The sequence below is a fragment of the Rhinoderma darwinii genome, chromosome 10 (assembly GCF_050947455.1).
Source record: "Rhinoderma darwinii isolate aRhiDar2 chromosome 10, aRhiDar2.hap1, whole genome shotgun sequence".
Taxonomy (NCBI): domain Eukaryota; kingdom Metazoa; phylum Chordata; class Amphibia; order Anura; family Rhinodermatidae; genus Rhinoderma; species Rhinoderma darwinii.
The window spans coordinates 87332017-87340626 of NC_134696.1; positions in this window are offsets into that span (position 1 = coordinate 87332017).

Genomic DNA, 8610 nt, shown 5'->3' on the forward strand with positions numbered 1-8610 from the left:
TGGACTATAATGGTATCCAGTTAACAGATATGTCATAAACTCTCATGATCGCAGTTCATAATGTCTCTGTTTAATGTGAACCATAAGGCCTCATGCACACGAATGTGCTTTTGCGGCCGCAATTCCCCCGAAAATCCACGGCAGAATTGCGGCCCCATTCATTTCTATGGGGCCATGCACACGACCGTAGTTTTACGGTCCTTGCATGGCCTGGGAGCCCGCACCGCAGAAAGAATATTACGGCCGTGTTCTGCGGTCCGGGCTCATTGAAAATAATGGTCGCGGCCATGTGCATAGCCCGCGATTTGCGGGCGGCTCGCAGCTGACAGTCCGCTGCCGGCTGACCCGAAAATCGCGGCCGTGCACATGGCATGTGTGCATGAGGCCTTATAGTCTTTAGGAATTTATGTCACTGTTAAGGGTATGTTTACACGGCTTATGTTTGGCTGTTTTTTGGGCCGTAAACCAACGAAAAACGGCCGAGAAATCGGAAGCAGAACGTCTCCAAACATCTGCCCATTGATTGCAATGGGAAAACGGCTTTCTGTTCCGACGGGCTGTTTTATTACGCGGCTGTTTTGAAAAACGGCCGCATAAAAAAACGACCGCGATAAAGAAGTGCATGTCACTTCTTGAGCCATTTTTGGAGCCGTTTTTCATTGACTCTATTGAAAAACAGCTCCAAAAACGGCCGTAAAAAACGCAGTAAAAAAAGCGACTTTGATTCAAAAACCTCTGAAAATCAGGAGACGTTTTCCCTTGAAAACAGCTCCGTATTTTGAGACGTTTTTTATTTTGTGTGTGCACATACCCTTAGGGTATGTTCGCACAGCAAACGAAAAATGGCCGTAAAATACAGAGCTGTTTTCAAGGGAAAACAGCCCCTGATTCTCAGCCGGTTTTTTATGCATCAAGCGTTTTTTGATACGTTTTTTACGGCTGTTTTTTGGAGCTGTCTTTCTATTGAGACAATGAAAAACTGCTCCAAAAACGGCTCAAGAAGTGACATGCACTTCTTTTTTACAGGGCGTTTTTTTACGCTCTGTTTTTACAAACGACCGCGTAAAAAACACCTCGTGTGACCGAAAACCCCGTTTTTCCCATTGAAATCAATGGGCAGATGTTCGGAGGCGTTCAGCCTCCGTATTTTTAGCCATTTTTCAGGGCGTTTACGATCTGAAAAGAGGCTGTGTGAACATACCCTTAGGGCGTCCATCACAGCCTACGTTTAACGTACACGTCGGGAACTTTTCCAGCGTATATGTCAAACATAGGCAAATAAATGTGATGTGAACAAGGCCTGAAGTAATGTTCTAGTTTTTGAGTTTTGAGTTTTTGATCATACTCATCATGGTTAGGGTATGTTCACACACACTAATTACGGACGTAATTCGGGCATTTTTGCCCCGAATTACGTCCGAAAAATGCGGCTTGAAAGCGTTGACAAACATCTGCCCATTGAAAGCAATGGGCTGACGTTTGCCTGTTCACACGAGGCGTATATTTACGCGCCGCTGTCAAATGACGGCGCGTAAATGGACGCCCGCGTCAAAGAAGTGACCTGTCACTTCTTGGGGCGTAATTGGAGCCGTTATTCATTAATTCCAATGAAAAGCAGCGCCAATTACGTCCGTAATGGACGCGGCATTCAAGCGCCTGCACATGCCGTTACGGCTGAAATTACGGGGATGTTTTCTCCTGAAAACATCCCCGTAATTTCAGCCGTTACGGATGCTGTCGTGTGAACATACCCTAAGGGTATGTGCACACGTAGTGACCAAAAACGTCTGAAAATATGGAGCTGTTTTCAAGGGAAAACAGCCCCTGATTTTCAGACGTTTTTTGAGCAACTCGCGTTTTTCGCTGCGTTTTTCGCGGTGTTTTCTACGTCCGTTTTTGGAGCTGTTTTCATTGGAGTCTATGAGAAAACGGCTCCAAAAACGTCCAAAGAAGTGTCCTGCACTTCTTTGACGAGGCAGTAATTTTACGCGTCGTCGTTTGACAGCTGTCAAACGACGACACGTAAATTACAGGTCGTCGGCACTGTACGTCGGCAAACCCATTCAAATGAATGGGCAGATGTTTGCCGACGTATTGGAGCATTATTTTCAGGCGTAAATCGAGGCATAATACGCCTCGTTTACGCCTGAAAATAGGTCGTGTGAACCCAGCCTAAGAGCTTACAATCTAACATAACATAGACAAGAAGACTGTATGGGAAAAGGGGGGGGGGGGAATTACAATCTAATCACATTAGACACAATTGACATCACATTCTTTGCCCTTCTTTTAGCATGTACTCCAGGAAACCTCTTCACGTACGCACTAAACGCGTCCATAGGGCACTATTAGCCTAACAGAGGCCAATAGTGTTATCTTTTGGCCTCCATCTGTCTGGTTTACGTCAGTATGCCTATTATTCGGTATGGAATAATGTAGCAGATTACGCTATTCTATTCAATAGGATCCCATATAAAAGCTCATTCTGAGCTGTATACGTTTTGTACCATGGGATCCTCTGGGTGACGTATGACACCATATGGCATATGTTACAGGCATCCAATAAACGTATATGTCATGAACTTTTCAGGACATAAACGTTAAATAGATGCCATAATAGCCTATGGGTGATGGATGCCACAGTCAGGCATCCGTCACAGCCTATGTTTAACATATACATCACAAACTTTTAACGGTGAATACTCTAAACTTAGGCCAAAAATACATGATGTGAACAGGGCCTTAATCCCCCTTTTCACATCACATTTTTTGTTTATGCTTAGCGTGTATGTCAGGAAAACTCCTACATATAGGCTAAACTTGTTAATAGGAATATATTTTCAGACAAAGGCGAAAAGAGTGCCTTTTTGGCCACCATCTGGCTGGTAAGTGATCCCATGAAGCCCAGCAAAATAAATGTATACATTAAACGTATACGTTTTTAACATGGTATCCTATGAGTGATGTATGCCACTGTATGTCATAAGGCCTGGTTCATATTGCATTATTTTCCATCCATTGGAGGTATGCGTTGGGAGGAGTCTCGCTGTATACCCCCGACATATGGTAGCGGCGTATATCTCACTGTACAGGTATCGCAACCGCTCTGGATGGAAACTCTGGTTCTGACGAAGCCTTTGACATCACTGTCTATACAAGGACAGTGACGTTAGAAGATTTAAGTTGCTGGAATGCTCTGGCCAGGGAATCCGCTCCTGGAGGACCCCTTGACATCACTGTCCATATATGGACAGTAACGTCAGGAACTTTGAGATGCCGAAATCGCCGGACAGATTGTCGGCAATACTCTGGCCAGGGACTTTGCTTCGGGAGAATTCTATGAGTTCACTGTCCACATATGGAAGTGACGTTAGAAGCTTTAAGATTGGAAATCCCCAGGCAGATTGTTGGCAACGCTCTGGCAAGCAAATTCACTCCTGGAGGACCCCCTGATGTCATCGTGCATATATGGACAGTGACGCTAGGAACTTTGAGATGCTAAACTCTCCGGCCTAAGCGTTGCCGACACTCTGGCCAAACATTTTACTCCTGGGGAAGCCCCTGATATCCCTATCCATGTATGGAGCTTTCAGATGCCAAAATTCAAGGCCAAAACATCGGAAACATTCTTGCCGGGAATTCTGCTCCTGGGTTAGCCCTTAACGTCACTGTCCATATACAGTATGGACAGTGACGTTCGGAGCTTTGAGAAACTAAAATCTCCAGCCAGATCATTGCCGATGCTCTGGCCAATGATTTCTCTCACGGAGAAGAACATGACATCACTATCCATGTATGGACCATGACATTAGGAGATTTTGGATACCAAAATGAAATTTCAGAACATCGGCAACGCTCTGGCTGGGAATTCCGCACCTGGGGTAACCCCTGACGTCACCGTCCATAAATGGACAATAACATTCTGAACTTTTGGTCAAAACATAGGCATCGCTGTGGCCTGGGAATCCGCTCCTGGTGGATCCCCTGACATCAACCTCCATTTAGGGATAGTGACGTTAGGATTTTCCAGATGGCGGAATTCCCGACCAGAGCTACGGCACCGCTCTAACCGAGGATTCGACTCTGAAAGAGCCTCTGACAAATCTGTCCATATATGGACAGTGACGTTAGGAGCTCTCAGATGGTAGAATGCCTGGCCAGAGTGACAGCAACGCTTTGGCTGGAGATTCTGCTTCAAGAGGAGCCCCTGACGTCACTGTTTATATATAGACAGTGACGTAAGGAGCTTTGAGATGACAGAATTCCCAGTTAAAGCATCGGCAACGCTCTGGCTGAGAATTCCGCTCTTGGAGGAACGCCTGAAGTCACTGTCCATGTATGAACAGTATAGTTATGAGCTTTGATATGCTGGATTCCCCGCCCAGAGCTTTCTCGATGCTCTAGCCGAGATTTCTGCTTCTGAAATTGCCCCTTACATCACTGTTCATATATGAACAGTGATATTAGGAACTTTGGTTGCAGGAATTCCTGCCCAAAAATATCAGTAATGCACTGGTCAGGGATTTTTCTCCTGGATGAGCCCCTGAAGTCGCTATCTATATATAGACAGAGACGCTAGAAGCATTGATATTCAGTAATTCCAAAACACAACGTCGGCAACGCTCTAGCCATGGACTTAGCTCCTGGAGGATCCCCTAACATCACCATCCATATATGGATAGTGACGTTAGGAGCTTTGAGATGGAGGAATACCCAACTAGAACAACAGCAACGCTTTGGCCAGGGATTCTAAACCCCGCCCAGAGCTTTCCCGATGCTCTGGCCGAGATTTCTGCTTCTGAAGTAGCCCCTGATGTCACTGTTCATATATGAACAGCGAAATTAGGAGCTTTGAGTTGCTGGAATTTCTGGCCAAAGCATCGGTAATGCTCTGGTCGGGGATTTCGCTCCTGGACGAGCCCCTGAATTCGCTGTCTATATATAGATAGTGACGCTAGGAGTATTAAGATACCGTAGTTCCAAAACAGAACGTCAGCCGTGGATTTAGCTGATAGAGGACCCCCTAACATCACCGTCCATATATGGATAGTGACGTTAGGAGCTTTGAGATGCCGGAATCCCTGGCCAGAGTATCGGCAAATCTCTGGTCGAGGATTCCGCTTCTGGAGGCGTTTCTGGCTTCATGTCCATACAAGGATAGTGATGTTAGAAGCTTTAAGATGCCGTAATTACAAGACAGGGTGTTTCCAACACTCTGGAGCTTTAAGATGCTGTAATTCCTAAATAGAACGTCGCCAATGCAGTAGCTGGAAATTCCTCTCCAGGTGGAGCCACTGATGTCACCGTCATATATGAAGAGTTTAAGCTGTAATGTAATCGATATCCTGCTCTTTAGAGCTTACAATCTAATATAACAAGACATTCTGATCCTAAAAGCTTACAATCTAATATTAGGCCCCATTGACATCACGTTTTTTCCATTCGTTTAGCATGTACGCAAGGAAAGCTCTCGACGTGTACACTAAATGTGTCTATAGAGCGCCATTAGCCCAACACAGGCCAAAAGAGTGTTCTTTTGGCCTCCGTCCATCTTGTATACCTCAGTATACCTATTTTTGAGTATGGATTAGTGTGCTATTCCATTCAACAGGATCCTGTAAAAAAAAGTATTCTGTGCAGTATATGTTTTTTAACATAGTATTCTGTAGGTGACATATGCCACTGTATGGCATACATCTCACAGACATCCATTAAACATATACGTCATGAACGTACGGCGTAAACGTTAAATGAATGCCATAATAGTCTATGGGTGATGGATGCCACTATTAGGCATCCTTCACAGCCTGTGTCTAATGTGTGCATTGGGAGATTTTCCTGGCATATACGGTAAATTTAGGCCAAAAAACGTGATGTGAAGATAGCCTAGACCATTTATGTCTTCCTGGACTCTTGCTTTAACAGCTTCTTCAAACATCCTGCATCTGCAAAATTTCTGAAGTCAGTCCTAGAAAAGGAAATCAACACAATATTAGATGTTAAGACATTTATTGTGATATGCTAGAGACAATATATTGCGAGAAATGTCCAAGTCATGAAACAAATGAAGAGCTCTTTTATACATATCGAAAAAGGACCAAAAAGAGCTGACCGCAAAAGATGAGCCAATTTTACTAAAAATTTATAATACAGAATATCTTGATTCCACAGTATAGGCAAAACTGCCCTAATAGAACCTCATTTTATAAGGGTTGTACCATCAGGACAACCCTTATCCGTATACCCTATAACGGTGTGAAAATTGACACCATGTATTACTATGGTGGAAACAAAATCAGCAACACATACATACATTTTAACTTTCTGTGCAGAATATTTCCACTGTGGAAATATTTTCTGTATAATTTTCTGGATGTGTTGCAAATTTTGGATGCAGAATTTCAGCAAAGACTTCAATTCCATGTGAAATTTTGAACCAAAATACAGCACAAAATCTGCAACAGTAATTACTGCGGAATTACTGTTGCGGATTTTGTGGCATATTTTTAATGACATGTGTGACTGCAGATTTAGAAGGATTCCCCTGCTGAGGACCTTTCTCTATTAGGTAGCGAGGTAAGCCTCTGAAAAGAGCAGCCTCCGATCTAAAGGACTTGGCACCACCATTGATTTCAATAGGTGCAGTGTAATACCACATGGATAGAAGAAAATGTACAAGTGCCAGCAGCTTCTCCAGGCAAAACAAGATGATCACTTGGGGGAGCTACAAAAGTAGAGTTGTACTCATGGGACAACCCCTTTAAGGCCGTGTTCGCAGATACGTTATTGCACATTTTCCCATAGAAATAGACCTAGGTACAATTCCAAGAATTGGGGAAAAAAATGCCCTGACAAGCACTGTAGAAAAACAGTTTTGTACACTAAAGGGTTTCTATGAGATTAGAGAGATGGGTCTAGACTGTGTCTGGTATTGCAGCTGAGCCAGAATAAAGTGCTGTAATACCAGACACTGCTTATAGAAAAGAGTGTTGCTCTTCTTTCCTAATCTCATAATAGGTGTTGTGCCAGCAGTACAACTCCTGTCTATATGCATTATTCGGGACCCCTTTTCAAGAGCCATAGTGGAGACCCGCTAACAATTCAGGGATCTCGCTCTGGCAGACTTGGGACATCTATGCATTAAGTGTACGGCTGCTTCAGGGGAAATGCCTGGCTTCACCCATAAAAATTAATCTGTTTCCGGGGGTCTCAGGTGCCGGACCTGCGATGACCAGATTATTGCTGCAGCAGCTCCATTATTAAAGATAATGAGACAACCGCTTCAATGGTGCACTATGTGTGAACGAGGCCCATAGCATTGAGTGGGGAGTGAGTACATACCTGGACGTATCCTGCTCCAGCTGTCAAACGCAAGTGAAACAACCTATTTCAGTTGTAGAACTTTACACATCCGTTGACTAATTGTGATGTAATGAGTCTTGTGAGGTCATTTAGTGTTCTGGGGTATCTATGATGTCATGTATCTTGTGATGGCATCATGGACTTTAAAAACAACATGTAAACTACATTCTGCAGGTTAATATGAATACAGAGATACTAAATGTATATATTTTTTTTAAGTTTTACCACTTTTTCAAAGAAATAACGATTTGTTAAAAAAAAATAGTTCTGTGTCGCCACATTCTGAAAGCCATAATTTTTTTAAATATTTTAGTAGATGGAGCTGTATGAGGGATTGTTTTTTTGCGGAGCTAGCTGTACTTTTATTGGTACCATTTGGGGTACATACGTCTTTTTGATCACTTTTTTTTTTTCACTTTTTTAGAGCTGAGGTCACAAAATAACAGCAATTCTGGCGTTTTTATTTTTACGGCATTCACCGTGCGGGTTAAATAACGTTATATTAATGTTTCAGATCTTTACCGAAGGATGTAGCAATACTGGGTTAGATTAATCTATATTTTTTTTAACATTACTTTAAAGAAAATTTGGAAAAAGTATTTTACTTTATTTAACAGTTTTTTTTTTATGTCTCCCTAAGGGGACTTGAACCAGCGATCATTGGATCGCTTGCACTACATATTGCAAGGCTAATGTATTGCAGTTTAACGTGATAATTACAGCATCCTATCAAGTCCTGCCTCTGGCAGGACTTGATAGGAGTGTTAAGATGTCAGACCTCTGGGTCTTGATTAGGCCCCCAGGCTCTCATGACAACCATCGGCATCCCGTGATCTTGTTGCGTGGGGACCAATGGGCTGTTGGAGGGTGTCGTCCTCCTCTTTCTAATGGTTTAGATGCAGCAGCTGCTATTGACAACGGTATCTAAGTGGTTAAACTGGTGAATCCTAGTGAGCCGCTCCATACTTCCCCTTTACGGCTGACACATATATGTACGTGGCATGTCGTTAAGGGATTAAGTCAAGTAAAGGTTTAAAGCACACTAGTGCTGGATTCCGTTTTACACCATCCGTACTGATAAATTTTGAAATCCATTCTGTCATGGGCAATGGAAGCCTGAACAAAGCCGTGTGAACAGAGTCTTAATAATATTGTGCCTGCCTCATACCAAACATATAGGAGGGGATTTATTAAGACTTGTGCTTCATACGCCAGTCTTATTGTGAACTGCATTACATTAAAATCTGT